Source organism: Hyperolius riggenbachi, chromosome 1, assembly GCF_040937935.1.
Source record: "Hyperolius riggenbachi isolate aHypRig1 chromosome 1, aHypRig1.pri, whole genome shotgun sequence".
NCBI lineage: Eukaryota > Metazoa > Chordata > Amphibia > Anura > Hyperoliidae > Hyperolius > Hyperolius riggenbachi.
This window is the reverse complement of record NC_090646.1, coordinates 464884138-464901734: the sequence shown is the minus strand read 5'-3', so window position 1 is coordinate 464901734 and position 17597 is coordinate 464884138. Positions and strand designations below refer to the sequence as shown.

Here is a 17597-nt window from a genome sequence, read left to right as displayed (position 1 = left end):
TTTAAATTCACAAAGCACTAAGAAAAGCTCTTGTAGTGTGAGTGAGCCCTAATTGCGGCACTATTTTGTCCCAAGTGCAATCGTTGTTCTGCCGCTGTTTGGATGCGATTGAGCTCCTATACTGAGCATAGTAGCGTGGTAGTGGAAGATAATTTGAAGCGCGATAGCATGGCAATGTGATTGTGATCACGTTTCATAGTGGAAAAGAGCCCTCACTGCATGACTAGCTTTAATAGCCAGTGTGTAGGAGGCTTGGAAAAAAAAGGTCTTGAGGAGGTAGGGAGTTTTGGATGGCCATTACCTTATCTGATTCAGCTCCAGGAGGGGGTGTAGCACTGATAGTGTTGTGTAAATTAGCATGCATATGCAAAAGGAAACTGCTGAGCAGCCCTTAATACCTAGTGGGGGATGGAACAAGTATTATAGCCCCCTTGTCGAGGTGTGTGTGTGTGTGTGTGTGTGTGTTCGTGTTCGTGTGCTCTGTCCTCCACCTAACCATTCTAGCTCGGACCTCTCAAACCTCTGTGACAAATGAAGCGAGTGAACGTACGGTATGCGGCTGCACAGAGCAGGATGCCTTGCGCCTGTGAGTAGCCGGAGACAATCGAGCTCGGATTTTTTGCATTTGTTTGCAGACGGGAATGCGGCTGTGATAGGAGAGGAAGGAATAGAAAGTTTGCCCATAGAAAGTTCCACCACTTTGATTCTATTTACCGTACAATCATGTTACACCCTAATTACTAAAAAAAGTGCATACACACACGCACAATTACTGTTGCTCTCAGGGATTGGGACTCAATCCTTTAAATGATAGTTTGAGGTTGAGTTATGTACAGACGTGTCACTAGCCTACAGGCTGGAGGAGGGACAATTATGCAGCACATGACAAAGCGGCAAGGAGCTGGCAGTGTGCATAGTAGAATAATAGGCTCAGCCGAAACGATCCGCCAGTATGGATCTCTCAGGGCCGTTTCACACCGGGGCACTGCGGTATTTTCACCGCACCCCACCGCCGGGCAGTGAAAGTCTATGAAGACTTTCATACTGCTACTTTATGGTGCGACACGCTGGAAGTGAGGTTTTCACCGCATTCCCGACGCTGGTCCAAAATTAAGGTAACGCTACGGTGCTGTGTCAACATGCGGCGATCTGCATCATCTGAAGTCATGTTAGTCTATGGGGTGGCGGCACACAATGTGGGGGAGCGTATTTTAACAATACGTTTCCGCATACCCAAAGCAGGAAGTGACGGCAAGCGCACGTCACACATGCGTCACTTCCTGCTTGGCCGATGGCCAGACAGGGAACAAGCCTCAAACACTGGCTTGATTTTCTTCAGGCACTGTATTCGGCCTGAGGAGGTGGGCTGAGACCCACAAAACGCATTGCCAAATGTACTTTAAAAGTATGTTACAAATTATTTGAAAGTGTCATCATTGAGGTGAGCCACCTCAAACTTTTTCATTTTAGTTGCTTTTAACATAGTTTTATTATACCCTGGGCGCCTCTTTCTTCCCCTTTGCCTCCAATAATAGTCTATAGCTGATTACTGGTATGTCTTCTTGGTAAGTATGCATGTTGAACAAAGAACGTCCTGAAGCATTAAATAAAACCATGCCACAAGTTATATCAGGTATGACAATTTAGTTTTCAACCATGTTTTTTATAATGTGCTTTGAAAGATGGCTGAAAAGTCAGTTTGTCTTGCTCTCAGCTTAAATGACCTTCACAGGGGTCTCAAACTCAATTTACCTGGGGGGCCGCAGGAGGCAAAGTCAGGATGAGGCTGGGCCGCATAAGGGATTTCACAAAAAAGGTCAATCAGCAGCTCCCGCCCTAAACCCCCCCCCCCCCCCCCCCCCCAATCCCTTGCATTGATTTTTATTTCAAAATCAAATTCACACTGAAGTGAACTATTTTACCTTCTAGTTCGCTTCAGTGCTCCCGTTACGAGTAATCCGCCGTGTCCCCGCCGCAAAACGAGGGCTGCAGAACCCCCAAATCGCCCGGGGGGAAATGCGCCGTCATTTCCTGGAAGGGGCAGAGCTTTCAGCTTCAGCTCTGCCCCTCCTGACGTCACTGGTGGCGCACCGCCGCCTCTCCCCGCCCCTCTCTTTGAAGGAAGAGTGAGAGGGGCGGGCAGAGGCGGCAATGCGCCGCGATTGATGTCAGGAGGGGCAGAGCTGAAGCTGAAAGCTCTGCCCCTTCCAGGAAATGCCGGCGAATTGCCCCCCGTGCGATTTGGGGGCTCTGCAGCCCTCGTTTAGCGGTGGGGATGCGGTGGATTACTTGGGAGCACTGAAGCGAACTATAAGGAAGCTTTTGTCGGCGCGGACCACAAAATATTGTATCGAGGGCCGCAAATGGCCCGCGGGCCGCGAGTTTGAGACCCCTGTTCTAGAAGCTTTTCCATACCTCCTATTTTTCATAAACAAAAAGTTTATTGAAACTATCAGCATAGAAAAGTACAAATACAGCGTTAGGCTGAATCCTCCAACATAGAGGAGACAGCCAAGAATATAAAAGCAAATGCAGTAAAGGAAAAAAAATGAACACAATAATCAGATCAATCAAATCAATATTCATCAATCATAATCCTAACAGATCAAACTTGATGAATTCTACTCTCCATCACTGTAATGGATAGGGCCACAAGTTCTGTCCGCCACTATGAACTGCAGCAGTCTATGTTGCGGGTTCTTAAATTTGGCCCGTTTTTAAGCCCAATAAAAACACTTTACGATCCGAACGTATGCCAGTGGAAAAAAGCTGAGTGATGGTAGACTTAAGTCTGTTCCAAAATCGGGACACGATTGGACCGATCCACTAAGGGTGGATTGTCTTTTCCATACCTTTTATGCTTCATACATGGTAATGGTTTTCAACCAGGGCGGCTGGTTGGGGGTCACCGCTGCAAAGAAAGATGTGTCACCAAGAGTGCTGGATCATCATAGTCTAGGTCAGGCATGGGCAAACTTGGCCCTCCAGCTGTTAAGGAACTACAAGTCCTACAATGCATTGCAGGAGTCTGACAGCCACAGTCATGACTCATAAAGGCAAGTGCATTGTGGGACTTGTAGTTCCGTAACAGCTGGAGGGCCGCGTTTGCCAATGCCTGGTCTAGGTCAAGGGCATTGTTCTGCTTTTTACCTCTCCCGCTGCCTCATGCGCCGCATGTCCTCCTCCCTGCTCCATAGCAACAGTATTCATCACTAGCCTGTAAGCTAGCAATGGGTCTGTACAGCACTCTGCCCCCAACTGTTGATTGAGTCTTGATCTGTGCAGGCGATGCTACTCATGCCTGTATTCACCTTTGCTTTGTTAACAAAAATGAACCAGTTCCCCCTAGCGGTCTATAGAGACTTTGAGGTGTAAAGATACCTGACTGACTGCTGTTGGTTTTTCTGTTTGTTTTTTTGTAGGCTACAGTTTCTGTGAGTTCTCCAAGCATCTTTGGTCGTAAGTATATGTATTCTGTGTTTTCTTGATTCTGTAGTGTATGCATACAAATGTGACGTAAATCTGCTCCCTAACATTTAAGATCTGGAACAAACATGCCTATTTTAGATATGAAATGCAAATTGGGTGTCCAGGAGAGATTAAAATAATTAAAAGTATTTTTTTTTCCTCAAAAGAAGACGTGAGGTCTTCTTTTGAGAAAAGAAAAATACTTTTAATTTTAAAATACTTTTATTATGGATAGTAACCAATTTATTAGTGCGCTTTTCGACAACCAGTTTTGTGCGTATTCTTGCCACTTCCGCAGGTCTCTTAAGGGCCGGTTCACATTGGCACTTTCTGGTAAATGGATCTGTGAAAACTGATCCGATTTCAATTCCAGCTGATCCATTTGTATCCGTTTTCATTCGGTTGGCAAATGCTAAAAATAGCCCTATGCTTTGCAAAATGTGCAAACATATAAGAGGTATATCTGCACTGAGCAAAGGTGTTTGGCCCAAAACTGATAATCTCATTGTGCGATGCTGGGCATACACGGATCGATCCGGCGGCCGATTAGCTGCCGGATCGACTCCCGGCACGTCCGCGCGGATCGAGCGGGGAATCTATCCGGCAGGTCATCGGACCTGTTGGATATTATCAATCAAGCCACGCGGATCAATTGCCGCTCGTTCCCGCTGGAGCGGCTAATGAGCCGCTCGTTTCTGGGAATTGTTCTCCCCGCCGGTATCGAGCACAGTATCGATCAGGCGGGGTATCGGACACGTCGGATATTATCATTCGAGCCATCAGGCTCTATTGATAAGCCTCCCTTCCTGCCGTGTATGCCCAGCATTAGTGTCATTAATCTTGCCAATAAACAGCAGGTGTGCCTCTAATGCGTTCTTTGTGGGGATGATTATCTCCACTCAGTCCCCGTTCACAGTGGTGCTTTGCAGTGTAATGGCCACTCTGTAATGTGGTTTACCTCACTGCAATGCACAACCAATGTGACGTTTGTAGTGCGGCGGGAGTGTTGTGGTATAGCGGATTGCAGTATGGTAGCGCACTCCATGCAGTGTTTTAATTAGTAAATGTGCACGTTAACAGTAGGAGTGAAGAATACGTTTCATTGACTGCTTCACTGTACCCACCGAAACGCAAACTTAATGTGCGGCTGTCTCAATCTGTTGCACTGTGTCCCTGCTGCTACAGGAAATGCATTAAAGGACACTGGAAGAGGAAAAAGAAAAACAAGATCTACTTACCTGGGGCTTACTGCAGTCCCTGGCAGCCTTATCTGTCCCTTGCTGCAGCTCCGGTGTCCCCAAATCCTCTCAGTAGCTGATGCCGACCTTCTGCACAAGAGCATCTTGTGCACAAGCACATGGCTGCACCGCCCATGGTCGCGCTTGCTCTGCGCAGGCACAGTACTTCTGCACCTGCGCAGAACACTCCAAACCACGTGACCGCGATCACCAGCGGTGCAGACACAGTAGATGCCAACCTGATGAGGTCAGCATCTGCAACAGAGGGGACCCCGGGCCACCGGATCTGTGGCGAGGGACAGAAGGGCTGGAGGGAGCCCCAGGTAAGTATCTTTTTTAATAGTTCTGAGGAAGCCCGAATAATACCTGCAACATACTTTTTCAAAACGTGCATTAATGTATTGGCTACCTCTGTTCATAGTGGGTGTGGTCTTTTGTTGGGAGGTATTCGAAATCTCACCATCCCATATTTAAAAGTTTTGTTTTTTTGTTTTATTATTCACGTTTTGGTGCCTTCTTTCCAGTTCATGTATGCCCAACACCTCATTGGGGAGGTAGGTATGTTTGTTCTACTCACGTGTCCTATCCTAGTATCCTTTTCTCCCGGGCAGTAAGAAATGATTAGCTGTGTAGTTTTTATTACCACTGCCTGTTTACACAGAATTATACTGGATGGATTTTATCCTTCCTTTTTCAAACTAAGAACCAATAAAAGCTCTTTCTGATATTTAGGGCTCTTTTACACTTGTACGTTGCGTTAGAGGGGACGTTAAGGTCGCATAACGTCCCCTAACGCAACGCATGGTGGTGGTAAAGGAGGACGCTACATAGAGCCGTGTTATGCGGCTCTTGATGCGTCCGTGATGTGTAATTTTTGACGCATGCGCTGGTGGAGACTACGTGATCGAAACACTCCACATCACGTGGTCCCGCCAGCCAATCGCCGCACAAAGCGGCCGCTCCAGGAAATAAACACTGCATGTCACACAGTTCAGTGAATATTAATTAGCCATGTGGCTAGGGTCTCTAGCGGACTCTCCCCTCCTCCAACACAACTGAGCATATGCAAGCAGTCTAATGCGGCTAACCGCATATAACGCACAGCACCCTGCACTTTCACAGAACGTCCAGTGTTACACTGTAACGCAACGTGGGCACTGTGAACAGCCCATTGATTTTTCATTACTGTGAGTTGGGCTGCGTTACAGGCTGCTCTAACGTGCGCCTGTAACGTCCCACTGTGAAAGCAGCCTTAAAGGAAACCAGAGACAAGTCTAACTAAAAGTTTTATACACACCTTGGAAATCCTCCAGCCCCATGCACACGGATCGCTCCCACGCCGCCGTCCTCCGTCTTCTTCGTCTTCTGTACCAGGTCCACCGGAGAGATAGGTAGAGGGTGCACTTCTCTTGCACGGACTGGCCACAACTGGAGGAAGTTACAGGACCCGGTACCGGTGATAGAGGAGGCTGAGGACGGCGACGTGGGAGCGATCTCTGTGCAGATGGGGCTGGAGGAATTCCAAGGTATGTATATAACTTTTAGTTAGACTCGTCTCTGGTACACTTTAAAGAGGAACTGTAGTCATAGTAACATAAATAAATTTATTTTTTTACAATATTAATTTATAAATTACTCAGTGTTTGCCCAATGTAAAAGTTTTTTGTTCTTCCTGATTTACTTTCTGAAATTTATTACATCTTTAGTACTGACAGGTGATCTCTGTAGAATGTTCCTTTACTGAGAGTTCTACAGCCAGTACAAAATATACCTGGTCTACCTGGATATTTAATATAAAAGTGGGTATCCTAAATAATTTACTGCATTCAACTAGATGTCATTTTAGTTCCTCTTTATGGGACTGCTTCCACTGGGGCTGTTTGTGCCCGATCTCACACGCACGAATGCAGATCCGGTATCTCAGCCCATTGAAATCAATAGGATGCTTCTGAATTTGTATGCATGAAAAAATTCTGAAACACTGCTTCAGAATTCTGGACAACCCGTCTGAATCCCTATAAACGTGCATGGTATGGCTAGAGGTATTCAGATGCGTAATCGCTGTGCTCAAGTGCCGGCACTAGTGGAAACTCAATGTTTCAGTTGATAGGTTTAGGTGACTGCAGAGTAGAGCAGGCTAAAATGCTGTGAATTATCCCTATCCTGTGCATAGTGCTGATATCACCACCAAGGAGGTAGCTCTCATGCAAGCAAATAAAACAAAAAAGAATACATCAGCTGTATTAAGAAGTAGCAGTAAAATCTGCATTACATAAAGGTTTGCTTTCGCATAAATAACTTCTAAAAAGGTGGATTCATAATTTTGATTTTTTTCAGCCACTCTATGCAGCAATCCGATGCCTTGAAATGTACCGTGTTGAAATCGGGCCTTCTGACATGTAATTCTCAGCAGAAGCAGCAGGGGGGCTAGATCACTAGTTAAAATGCATCTTTGCTGGATTTAAACAATGAGGCTACCAATGCACACTTCATCCAAAACAAAGCAATCTAAATATTGAGGTGATGTAAGAAAGGAAACGTGCACTGAAAATTGGGGAAATAAAGCTACATACAAGAATAGACTTTTTTTGTTGCCTTTTAGAATCAACTGCAGTTGTTTGGGGCTGAAAATCCACCATGTTTATAGGTCTCTCTAAGTTATCTCGTTTCTCTTCTGCAGTCTGCCTGGTTGAAAAATCCTCAGCCGAATGCACTTTACCTTACAGTGGGCCACTTGCTTCTTTTCCCCCTCCCCTCTCCGCAGGACAGGACAAACCGCTGGAGTGCTGGGTGAGCAAGAGTCTTCTGTTTTTTGTTTGCTCTGTGGCAGCTATTAATTTTATTAAATATTGGCTTTGTTAGTAGCCCATTATATAAGATGCCTAAAGGTGGGAATACACGGGTCGATCCGGCGGCTGATTAGCCACCGGATCAACCCCAGCCACGTCCCCGCTCGTCCGTGCGGATCGATTGCCGCTCGTCCCCGCCGGCGCTTCCTAATCAGCGCTCGATTCCCTGCCATTGTCCGCCGGCGGGGATCGAGCGAGCGGGAGTCAAGCGGCTTGATCGGGCCAGCTGAATATTATCAGCTGGCCGGATCAGCTGGTCGATACACGGTACAGAAACGTACCATGTGGGATACAGCATTATGCTGGGAATGCACCATGAGTTTTTGGCAGGTAGATTGCTCGATAGATAATTTCCAACAGGTCTGATCTAATTTCGATTTGTTTTTCTGATCAATTTTCTCATAGAAGTGAGTAGAAATCGATCAGAAAATCGATCGGCCAGTAAATCTGCCCAAAAAAATTCATTGTGTATTCCCAGCATTAGAGGAGATCTAATTAACATGTATAAATACATCGAAGGGCTATATAAAAGCTTGGCTGATTACCTTATTGCCCCTAGGCTTCTGCAATTGGCGTCAAGTCCTGGGGGAGTGTTTTGCAGGGAATCGCGACCTTACCACCTTGCCACCAATTGGCATTAGGCAATTGTAAGGTGGTTAAACACAGATATGGAATTTGCCATAACTACTTCCTGTGGCAGTACATTCCGTTTTTTGTAATCACTCTTGTAAAGAACACTTTCCACTGGTACCAACGGTGATCGTCTCTAGCAGACTGTTAGATGGCGAAACCGCCGTCTATTTACATTGTACAGCGCTGTGATTTAATGCAGCTCTGTACTGGGGACAGCCATGCCACTCAGCTGTCCTCTGGAGAGGCTTTAGATGCGATCACCTCTCATAGGCTGATGGATCGCTGTGATTGGCCATCGGGGTAGGGAAAATTAAATAAAAAAATAAGTGATTTTATTTAAAAAAATGAAAAAAAGCCTGGTTTGTGTTCTGCGTTGTATGGCTCTGCAGCGAGCTATTACAGCTGCAGAGCACTGAATTGTAAAAAATAGCCTGATCACTAGAGGGGAGTAAGCCAATGGTCCTTAGGAGGTTAAAGGGGGCGGGGCTTAGATACTTTCCTTGCATTGAATGACATCCAGAGCTGTAATTACTAGGAAGGAAATTCCCGGTCCTGTTGATCCAGGGATTTATCTGACTGCCATCTGGAGTCGGGAAGTAATTTTTTCCCTTTGCCTTGTAAGGGGTTTTCGCCTTTTTTTTTTTAAACCGGGATATGTGAGGGTCCAGGCTAGGCTTTATTTTCTGGTTGAACTTGATGGACATATGTCTTTTTTCAACCCAAAAAGCTATTTAAACTATGTAACTATATAATTCATCTGTGAATTTTTCTAACAAATCAAGTAGAATAAATCCTAATGGCAAATATAAAGTAAGATACTGTTTAACCACTTGCCGACCGCGCACTCATACCGTGCGTCGGCAAAGTGGCAGCTGCAGGACCAGCGACGCAGTTCTGCGTCGCCGGCTGCAGGCTAATTAATCAGGAAGCAGCCGCTCGCGCGAGCGGCTGCTCCCTGTCAATTCACGGCGGGGGGCTCCGTGAATAGCCTGCGGGCCGCCGATCGCGGCTCGCAGGCTAAATGTAAACACAAGCGGCAATAAAGGCAGATCGGCGATCCCCGGCCAATCAGCGGCCGGGGATCGCCGCCATGTGACAGGGGACGTCCTGTCACAGGCTGCACAGGACGGATAGCGTCCTGTGCAGCCCCGATCACCAGGGGGCCAGGTAGGAGAGGGGGAAGCGGAATTTCGCCGCGGAAGGGGGCTTTGAGCCACACGCAGGCAGGAGATATCAGACCCCCCCCCCAGCACATCATCCCCCTAGTGGGGAAAAAAGGGGGGTGATCTGATCTCTCTGCCTGGGGTTTGATCTGTGCTGGGGGCTGTAGAGCTGGGGGCTGTAGAGCCCACCCAGCACAGATCACAGAATTCAACGCTGGTCCTTAAGGGGGGGTAAAGGGTGGGTCCTCAAGTGGTTAAAAAGATCGGAACATGTGACCTGAAGCAGCCCAGCTGAAGGAGGTAACAGCAGGCTTTGCCTTATAGTGCTGTTTAGAATGCAAGGAGATTGTACACAGATAGGGCTCATTCACACCTAGGGTGTTTTGAGGGTTTTTTTTGAGCGCTGGCGATTTAAAAAAAAAAAAAAAATTTAAATCACTTGTGTAATAAATCCTTATGGGATAGTTCATATCAGCGCGTTTCGTCTGCTTTCCACTCAGCTAAGCGGTGCCTGTACCATTTTTAGGGCGTTTTTCCTACAATGGAAGGGATAGGAAAAATGCAAAACGCTCACAAAATCGCTTTGTGCGGCGATTGTGTTCGCACTTTTAAGAATAAATACATACTATTCTTTTCCGGGTCAAAGAGTTCACTTCCTGACTTGCGCCAGGAAGCAAAAAAAGAGTTTTTACACAAAATCGATTTTATATGTGCACAAAGCCATAGGGTCTTGAGAAGACGGCATCCTCCAGCAGGATGCTGGTGAACTGGGTCCTGAACAGCTAGCAGGGAAGTTATATATATATACATTATACACTGATAGGAACAAGCTTCGCCACGGAGTGGCCACACAGGACTAGGGAAACAGAAGTCTCTGGAATCTCCCAATGATAGCATACATTTGCCATGCACACATGACTCAGGAATGAATATCATACCATAATGGATGATTCCAATAATTAAGTAGTCATTAAAATAATGTAACTATAGCCAGTACTTTTGGATTGACTTTGCATGACAGTTGTGCTTATTCGTTATTAGTATTTTTTTTTTTTTGCCTTATTGTGTTTTTAATGGGGAAAATGCATTTTAAATGTTGACAATGATGTAGTGTAGAAAGATGGGATTGTTTTTAGAGAATAGTAGTGCTTCTCCTGGAGACTTTGCTCATATAATGTGTAGCTTGGCATAGGGTCAGTAATATGGGAAGCCAGCATACATGCAGAATTGGTGCTTTGGAAGTTTGGGTGCTGGATATATCTGCTAGTAGGATTCTACTTTTGGGCAGTGGTAATTCTAATCATAACATATCGGTAAATCTTACTAATATTTAATACTAAATCCTCATGAGCCCTCCCTCTACCAATGCCTAACTCTAACCAAACCTCTCACCCCCACCACCACTGATTCCATAAGCATCAACCACTACTGATGTCCAAACCTAAGCGCACCCCACCCCCGATATCCGTACCACCTTCACAACTATATACTATAAGTATCGGATGTGGGGGAAGTTCGGGTGCCCCCTAGGCACTCATGTTATTAGCGGCTATAATGGAAAGGGCCCGCAATTTGTATAGCAGGCAGCCCCGGCTCCTGTAGAGTGCCCAGACTTCCCCAGCGCCTCTCATTCTCGCCATACCTCCCCTTCCCACTCATGTGGAGAGCTAGCATCTGATCAAACTTTCAGTCAATAAAATGCCCTAAATTACTCAAAAGTATCTTGGTCTGATATGTAGGGGGTAATCAAATTGAGCAGAAAAAAAAATACATGTATTTTACATTTATACTTTATAGACTTGTTTAAAGCATCACAAAATGTTATCAGTCAAACTTGCCAGTGGAGCTCCACGCAGCCATTTATATGTAATAATTCATACTAGCTGATGGCACGTGCTATGCTGCATGGGGCAGGAGTGTGCAGCATCTCTGTGGACTCTGCGCACACGACATTCAATCAGCGGCGTGGCCAATTAATGTGGGGCAGGAGAGGGCGTGTCCAGGGGGGACACAGCGCTACTGCAGATCAGAGCAAGGCGGGACAGAAGGACACACACGCATACAGCAGAGGGATGGAAATTATTATCATAGATATTTTAAAATTAAAAAATATATTTGTTTTATTGGTAACCACAAGGAAAGAGAACGGACATACTTTAAACAATACATTAAATTCCTTTTTAGAAAGTTTTATCCATCTGTAATAAGACCAGAAAAAACTACTTAATGAGCTGCCTACTCCTCTTACTTGCATTATGTTTATCTGTAAAAAAAAAATAATAATAATACATTTTGTTTATAACAGGATAGACACTTGTATAATCACTTTCCACTGCATAAGCATTTTTGTGTATACTCCAAAAACGTAAAACACCCACGTTAGAGAGCTTGACCTTTTCCACTTGGGGAAATGCACAAAACAAAAATAGTATAATGACAGTTGGTAAGGAAACTCAAAACAAAGCCAAAATAGAAGAAATATTGCCACCAACAGAGAAATACCCCCCCCCCCCCAAAAAAAAAAGTCACAATGACACTAATACAGTACATAAAAACACAGCAAGTTTATAAGAAATTGCTAAAAGGCACTAAGTGCTCTGCCTAAGGAGAAAAGTAGCTTATACAGTATATGAAGCAGCTCATAAAAAAGGGTCCAATTGAGCCTCCCCAGACCTTGCTTGGTCCCCTCTTTCCACCGCTGTCCCCTGTTAAAGCTACACGCCTTTCGGGACTCTTCGGAAGTACTTGCATCCCCAAGTACTTCTGAAGATGGGCTTATCCTTACTGGGCATGTGTGAACCCAGAGTTGCGAGTGCGCATTATAGATCCGCCCATTTTCAGAAGTACTTAAAATCAGAAATACATATCTGATTGTAACTGTATGACTGTGTGGCTGACTGTGACCTGATGTGTACACAGGAATCTTTAATATATAATAAATAACATCTCGGCTGAAGGAATAAAGCCTGATGAGTAGTTGTCACTAGTCAATGGTCAATGAGATTCTGTGTTGATCTTATGCAAATGTATGCAGCTTGAAAATCCACCAATCAAATTGACACTTGCGGGATTTGATTGGTCCATTTTCAAGTTGCACAAATGTTTTAATGCAGTATGTATTTTAGTACATTACAAGAGTAATATCTTTATACTAGCGGCAATTAGTTTAAACAAGTGCATTTCAGTGTTTACTTATCACATGTAACTATTGACAGCTCCTGTACCAATTCTGCATAATTCCCCCCCACCCCCCCCCCCCCCCCCCTCTCATGGAGTCAATAGTTACCCACTCCTTGGATGACAGACCATGCAAGGTCTGAAAATGATGGAATTTTTGCATAAGGAATACAAATTCTCTGGTCTACAAGGGTGGTAAGTTAGTGTACCAGCTATTAGTTTGCTCAGTGGACAGTGTGCTGTCATGCACTTCTGACTGTTGCACCACACTTACCCACACATGGCCTCAATTCACTAAGATTTACCAAACACTTTATCAAACGTTTGATAATTTACCTCATGCGTAAAATCTAATTTTGAATTCACTAAAGTGTTAAATATTTATCAAATGTTTTATTGATAAAACGTTCAATAAATATATAACACCTTAGTGAATTCAAAATTCGTTTTTACCCATGAGGTAAATTATCAAACGTTTGATAAAGTGTTTGATAAAGCTTAGTGAATTGAGGCCTTATGCAATTATTTTTTTACCTGAGTTATCTCCTAGGAGATAATTTTCATCTTCTCTTTAAGCCAACTTTTCTGCATTTTACAATTGAAAAAGTACCCAAAAGTTGGTGAAAAAGTACTATCAAATGTATTTTAAGCATTTTCTTGCTTGCTGGTGGCTTAAAAACCATTTTATGACAAGTTGTGAAAAAATCACCTAGGAGAAAACTCAGGAGAAAAAATGAATTGCATATGGGCCGCAGTTTTTAGCTACTCTCTTTTACATAGATTTGGTTGTGTCACTTTCTGACCTTTTTTGGAGGAATTTTTAGGTAGGAGTTTGTGTTTCTCCTTTTCTATTTCTTTTTTTCTTGTTTGTTTATTTTTCTTTGTTCAACTGTATTTGCTTCCTTGCCAACTGCCTTTTTATATTTGAGTTTTTATTTTTGTCAATGGATATGTCCACAAGAAGGAAGCAGGTAATGTCCAATCATGTGAACGCCAAGTCTGTTGCAAGAAAGGCTTCACTAGATGTGGTATATTTTCAACACAGGCGTAATAAACATGCAAAGCAAATGTCAGTGTGCACTCTTTCGCAGAAGTTGAGCAATTTGCCATAATTGTAACCTTTTTCCATAACTAAATGTTAGCTATGAGTTATAAGCTATTTCAGGCTAAGGAAAGAAGGAAGAGAAACTTAAAGTGTATCTCCACTTTTCCCAAAGAAACAAACAGTCATCCCTGTATACGTCAAGTATCTTAACAAACTGTACTATACAGACCAGCGGCATAGCTAAGGAGCTTTGGGCCCCAGTGCAAGTTTTACATTGGGCCTCCCAAGCATTCTTCATATGGCACAACAAAACCTGCCATCCATTCTGTAAAACACCAGCCAGTCCATTTAAAATGCCAGTCAGTTCCTGTTAAGTACCAGTTATCATTACCAGCTTAAAATGCCCATTCAGTCCCTGTAAAGCACCAGTCATTACTTGCTTAATTAGCTCTAAGTAGCTCCTGCTAAAGACCTGCAAACACTAGTCAGGAGTCTGTAGATCATGCTTAAAAAAAAAAAAAAAAAAAAAAAAAAGCACATGTATTCCTACATGCTGCTAAGAACCCTTCGGGTCTCTTGCATGATTGCACACTGGATGGAGACTTATTTTCACTAAATACAATGTTTGCAATGTTAAAGTTCAGATAGCATAGTGTTCCTGTCCTTCCAGCCTTTGAGTACTCACCTTAGATATACAGGCCTATGCCAAAGTCCACTGACTGCTCAGTCAGCTAGAAGGTCAGGTTGCGCCTGAGTCAGTTCTGCTCTCTTCATTATGCACTTATTGGTACAGTTATGGATGGAATGTATGCCTCATATACTCTACTGGCCACTTCAGTTAGAGTGGGTTTTACTTTACAAGCATGTATTCGTCATTAGAACAAAAAATCCTTTGACTTATTATTAATACTGCTGAATTTTTTATTTTTTTTTAAGAACGAGATCTGTTCCATTTTTACCCTAAACCATTTAGACAGCAAACCTTGTGTCGCAGCTGCATAGGTGACATGTTACGTCTTCTTAAAGTGGATCCAAGGTGAAAAACTAACTATAACAAGTAACTTGTCTATATATCTTATCTAGCTGAAAACAGCAAATCCAGCTGCAAACAGCTTCAACTGTATAGGATTATTTCTTCCTGTGATACGACAGCAGTCATGTTCTGCTTGTCACATTACACAGGCAAGCTGATAGCATCTCCAGCCCTCAGCTCAATCCCCTCTCCTCGTCTCTCCTCCCCTCTGCCCCTGAAATCTATGGCTAGTAACACCTCCTCCTCCTGCCCAGAATGAGCTCCCATAAGCCTTTGCTACATTGCTCTAAGAGTGCCCAGGCACAAAAGGAGCTGTGGGCGAGGCTTGTTTAGTTTATAGGGAATTCGAGTATTATAACGGAAAAAAAGTACTGTATATTCTGGCGTATAATACTACTTTTTAACCCTTTAAAATCTTCTGAAAAGTCAGGGGTCGTCTTGTACGCCGGGTGATACACCCTACCCTGTTACCGCCTCTCAGATCTCACTGCTGAGGACTGTAGTGAAGCGGCGCAGGCACACATGTGCGAGATCTGAGAGGCAGAGAAGGAGGTAAATAAAATACAAGGGAGGGCCAGAAGGGTGAAAGAGGCGTGTTTTATGGGCACAGCGCGCTCTATTCTTCCTTACTGCTCTGATAAACACTTAGACAAGGAGATTTGACCAATCCAACCAGTCAATCACCTATATACTGTTATATACTGGGTACCACATACAGTATAGCACCAGTAACGATTTTTTTCTTTTTATTTGGTGGGCGTTGGAAGAGGGGTAGTCTTATACGGCGAGTATATCCCAAACTCGATATTTTAACTGGAAAAGTTGGGGGGTCGTCTTATACGCCCAGTCGTCTTATATGCCAGAATATACGGTATTTGGCTTGAGGAATGCCATATAAACTATATGAAAGGAACACAACTATGCAATAAGTAAAAGTGAATCTCGGATCCGATCTTTAACTGGTCCCTCCGCTCAGTATTTCGCTTGAGGGATGTTAGGTATATTGGGATGTGTGTATGGTACCTACACCAGTTGAGTGTTCATGGCAGAGAGGAAATATATCGGGAGGAGGGTATGGGAAGCATTTATGAGGAATCCAACTTGTAAAATGTTATGAGGTAATTTCCACACAAGGATATCCACAAAGCCCCTTGGGTTCCCAAAATGGGAAGGATAACAACATCAGAAAGCATCTTCCCTCAGCATTTATAAGGGTGTTAGGGGCTGTAAATGTGAAATATCGGGGGAGATTGCTATAGGTGAAGAGCGGAAGCCAAAAGGGTTTGTGGCTTTAAAGATCCAGAAATACAAATCTAAATGGCTAAATTCTGAATATACAGTGGAGGAAATAATTATTTGACCCCTCACTAATTTTGTAAGTTTGTCCAATGTACAGTATCATTTCAATGGTAGGTTTATTTTAACAGTGGCAGATAGCACATCAAAAGGAAAATCGAAAAAATAACCTCAAATAAAAGATAGCAACTGATTTGCATTCCATTGAGTGAAATAAGTTTTTTAACCCCTACCAACCATTAAGAGTTCTGGCTCCCACAGAGTGGTTAGACACTTCTACTCAATTAGTCACCCTCATTAAGGACACCTGTCTTAACTAGTCACCTGTATAAAAGACACCTGTCCACAGAATCAATCAATCAAGCAGACTCCAAACTCTCCAACATGGGAAAGACCAAAGAGCTGTCCACGGATGTTAGAGACAAAATTGTAGACCTGCACAAGGCTGGAATGGGCTACAAAACCATTAGCAAGAAGCTGGGAGAGAAGGTGACAACTGTTGGTGTGATTGTTCGAAAATGGAAGGAGCACAAAATGACCATCAATCGACCTCGCTCTGGGGCTCCACGCAAGATCTCACCTCGTGGGGTGTCAATGGTTCTGAGAAAGGTGAAAAAGCATCCTAGAACTACACGGGAGAAGTTAGTGAATGACCTCAAATTAGCAGGGACCACAGTCACCAAGAAAACCATTGGAAACATTACACCGCAATGGATTAAAATCCTGCAGGGCTCGCAAGGTCCCCCTGCTCAAGAAGGCACATGTGCAGGCCTGTCTGAAGTTTGCCAATGAACACCTGAATGATTCTGTGAGTGACTTGGAGAAGGTACTGTGGTCTGATGATACCAAAATAGAGCTCTTTGGCATTAACCAGCTGAGCGGTCTGGACGAGCGAAGCTCGTCCAACACCGCCAGCGGCTGCCGCTAAGGCCCTGCTGGGCCGATTTTAATGAAATAAAAAGCAGCACACGCAGCCGGCACTTTGCCAGCCGCGTGTGCTGCCTGATCGCCGCCGCTCTGCGGCGATTCGCCGCGAGCAGCGGCGAAAGAGGGTCCCCCCAGCCGCCTGAGCCCAGCGTAGCCGGAACAAAAAGTTCCGGCCAGCGCTAAGGGCTGGATCGGAGGCGGCTGACGTCACGACGTCGGCTGACGTCGATGACGTCACTCCGCTCGTCGCTATGGCGACGATATAAGCAAAACAAGGAAGGCCGCTCATTGCGGCCTTCCTTGTTTATTCTGGGCGCCGGAGGCGATCGGAAGATCGCCTCCGGAGCGCCCTCTAGTGGGCTTTCATGCAGCCAACTTTCAGTTGGCTGCATGAAATAGTTTTTTTTTTATTTAAAAAAAACCCTCCCGCAGCCACCCTGGCGATTTAATCAGAACGCCAGGGTGGTTAACTCAACTCGCTGTGTTTGGAGGAAGAAAAATGCTGCCTATGACCCCCAAAACACCGTCCCCACCGTCAAGCATGGGGTGGAAACATTTTGCTTTGGGGGTGTTTTTCTGCTAAGGGCACAGGACAACTTAATTGCATTAACGGGAAAATGGACGGAGCCATGTATCGTGAAATCCTGAACGACAACCTCCTTCCCTCTGCCAGGAAACTGAAAATGGGTCGTTGATGGGTGTTCCAGCACGACAATGACCCAAAACATACAGCAAAGGCAACAAAGGAGTGGCTCAAGAAGAAGCACA

At 44.5% G+C, this 17597-nt stretch overlaps 1 protein-coding gene across 2 annotated transcripts in view; it reads left to right on the top strand.

Annotated features, from left to right (window-relative positions):
• The window catches only part of SLC8B1 (solute carrier family 8 member B1), a 102091-nt gene that overhangs the window by 5603 nt on the left and 78891 nt on the right, over window positions 1-17597 (top strand). The window contains exons 1-3 of one of the 2 annotated variants that reach the window (XM_068239669.1): window positions 518-586; window positions 3423-3459; window positions 7387-7496. The gene's annotated coding sequence lies outside the window, so the exon portion shown is untranslated. Of the gene's footprint in view, window positions 1-517; window positions 587-3422; window positions 3460-7386; window positions 7497-17597 lie in introns of those variants that run through there. The other variant, XM_068239660.1, reaches the window with a different exon arrangement.